This window comes from Panthera uncia (genome assembly GCF_023721935.1).
Source record: "Panthera uncia isolate 11264 chromosome A1 unlocalized genomic scaffold, Puncia_PCG_1.0 HiC_scaffold_17, whole genome shotgun sequence".
In the NCBI taxonomy this organism is placed as follows: domain Eukaryota; kingdom Metazoa; phylum Chordata; class Mammalia; order Carnivora; family Felidae; genus Panthera; species Panthera uncia.
In genome coordinates, this window is record NW_026057577.1 from 14,750,449 (window position 1) to 14,753,446 (window position 2,998).

Genomic DNA, 2,998 nt, shown 5'->3' on the forward strand with positions numbered 1-2,998 from the left:
GATCTCTCTTGCTTACTGTTTCATGTGAAGCTGAATAGAATGTGTATTCTTCTCAGGGGGACACCTGGGTGGTTCATTCGGTTAAATGTCACTCTTGATCTCTGCTCAGGTCATTATCCCAGGGTCATAGGATTGACCCCCGTGTGGGGCTCTGTGCTGAGCATGGAGCCTGCTTGGGATTCTCTCTCTCGCTCCCCCCCTACTCAAATGCTCTCTCTCTCTCTCTCTTTTTCTCTGTCTCTCTCTCCCAAAAAGAAAAAAAAAAAAAAAAAAGGAATGTGTTCTTCCCTTACTGGATGAGATGTAAGTTAAACTGATTGGTAGTGCTTTCCAACTCTTCTGTATACTTACTGAATTTGTATGTGTTTTCTGTCAATTTTTGAGAAAAGAAAGTTGAAATATGAAATATTTCATATAATTTTGTAGCTTTGCCTGTTTCTCCTTGCTGTTTGGTCTGTTTCTGTTTTAAGAATTTTGAAACTCCATTATTAGGTCTGCTTGATGAGCTGACGCCTTTATTATGATGAAAAGACCTTCATTATCCCTGGTGAAATATTTTGCTCTGAAATTTACTTTGTCTGTTGTTGCTATAGCCATGCCAACTTTCTTGTTACAGTATTAGTGTGGTGTACCTTTTTGTATTGTTTTAATTTTATAAACTACTCTGTCTTTGTATTTGAAGTGAGGTTCTCATAGGTGGCTGTGGTTGAATCTTGCTTTTTATCTAATTATAAATCTTTTAATTTGGGTCACATGCCAATTATATTTAATATGATTTTTTGATATAATGAGAGTTAAATCTGCCACCTTGCTACTTGTTATTTGTTTTTCATTTTTCCTGTCTTTTCTCCCCCACTGGTCAGCTCTTTCTTCTTTTTTGCCTTTTTGTTTGACTAATAATTGTAATGGCCCTATTTTATCTCCTTTGTTGTCTTGATAATGTAATTCTATACTGTACTATTACAAAAGTTGCATTATTGTTTTTACACACTTGTAAAACATATCATAGTCTGCCTTCAGGCAATAGTTATGTCATTTCACATTTGGTATAAGAATGTTGCAATAGTATTTTTCCCTTTTGGCATTTGTGATATTGTTGTCATACATTTCATTGATATATAAATGCTGTAAATTCCTTGCTACATTCTTTTTTTTAAAAATCATTTTCTTTTAAAATATTTAGATAATGGTGGGAAAAATGTTATATAGGCTCACAAAATTACCATTTCTTGTACGTTTACATTCTTTTATGTAATTATACATATTCATCTGATAAAATTTTCCAGTGCTTGGAGGGCTTCATTTAACATTTGTTACAGTGCAAGTCTGTTGCAAATGAATTATTTCAGTTTTTGTGTGTCTGAATGAAAAAGATATTTATTTCATCTCATTTTTGAGAGATAGTTTGGGCATAGAATCCTAGGTTGACAGTACTAAAATGCTTGAAAGTATTTATTGAAATAATTTAGAGATATTGCATTGTCACTGATATGAAATCTGTCGTACTTTGTTCTTCTCTGTGTAACGTGTCTTTTTCTCCTGGTGCTTTAAAAAAAATTTTTTTTTTAATGTTTATTTATTTTTTGAGAGAGAGAGAGAGAGACAGAGTGTGAACGGGGAAGGGATACAGAGAAAGGGAGAGACAGAATCCGAAGCAGGATCCAGACTCTGAGCTGTCAACACAGAGCCTGACGGGGGGCTCAAACCCGTGAACCGCGAGATCATGACCTGAGCTGAGGTCAGATGTTTAACCGACTGAATCACCCAGGTGCCCCTCTCCTAGTGTTTTTAAGACTTTCTCTACATCACTGTTACTGAGCAGTTAGATCATGATGCATTCTTTTGTAGTTTTCTTCATGTTTCTTGTGCTTAGTTTTTGTTAAGCTTTACATCTTTATTATTGTCAAATTTGGACATTTTTAAGCCATTATTTCTTCAGATATGTTTTTTGTCCTCTTTTCCCCTTTTTTGAAGACTCTAATTGCACCTGTATTATGCCAGTTAATATTGTCCCACAGGTCAGTGATGCTGTGTTCATTTTTGCTTTTAAGTCTTTTAAAACATTTTTTTTCTCAGTTTCATTTGGGATTATTTTTTAATGTTATTTTTCTAACTGAAGAATACAATGTTGACATACAACGTTACATTAGTTTCAGGTATACAACACAGTAATTTGACAATTCTGTACATTACACGTTCACCATGGTAAGTGCAGTTGCCATCTGTCACCGTACAATGTTATTACAGTGTTATTGATTATATTCCTTGTGTTTTATGTTTCATCTCCATGACTGTTTTATAACTGATAGATTGTACCTCTTGATCCCCCTCACGTATTTCATTCATCCCCCCTCCCCACTCAGTTCCCTCTGGCATCTACCAGTTTGTACTCTGTATTTATGAATCTTTAAAAAAATTTTTGTTCAATGTTTATTTATTTTGAGGGGGGGCGCATACAGCATCAGTAGGGGAGGGGCAGAGAGAGAGGAGAGAAAGAATCCCAGGCAGGCTCAACGCTGTCGGCACAGAGCCCAATGTGGGGTTCAAATTCCTGAAACTGAGATTGTGACCTGAGCTGAGATCAAGAATTAGAGGCTTAACTGACTGAGGCACCAAGGCACCCTTGTACTTATGAATGTTTTTAAAAATATGGACTACTTCATAAATTTGTGTCATCCTTGTGCAGGGGTTATGCTAATCTTCTCTCTGTTGTTCCAGTTTTAGTGCATGTGCTGCCAGAGTGAGCAGTGAGATCGTTTATATTGCTGCATTTTCAAGTTCAGTGATACTTTCTTCTGCAATGTGTAATCTGCTATTAATCTTATCAAGTGTATATTTACTCTCAGATGTCGTAGTTTTATCTGATCTCATTAATCTCATTGTAGTTTAAAATTTTTTTTTTAAATGTTTATTTTTGAGAGAGAGAGAGAGAGAACACGAGCGGGGGAGGGACACAGAGAGGGAGACTCAGAATCTGAAGCAGGCTCCAAGCTCTGAG

At 35.9% G+C, this 2,998-nt stretch overlaps 1 non-coding gene across 1 annotated transcript; it reads right to left on the minus strand.

Moving 5' to 3' along the window:
• Window positions 1-2,643: 2,643 nt before the first annotated feature.
• LOC125935833 (U6 spliceosomal RNA) lies at window positions 2,644-2,748 on the minus strand. Its single transcript, XR_007461818.1, has one exon. It is a non-coding gene; the product is annotated as a U6 spliceosomal RNA (small nuclear RNA).
• Window positions 2,749-2,998: the final 250 nt, after the last annotated feature.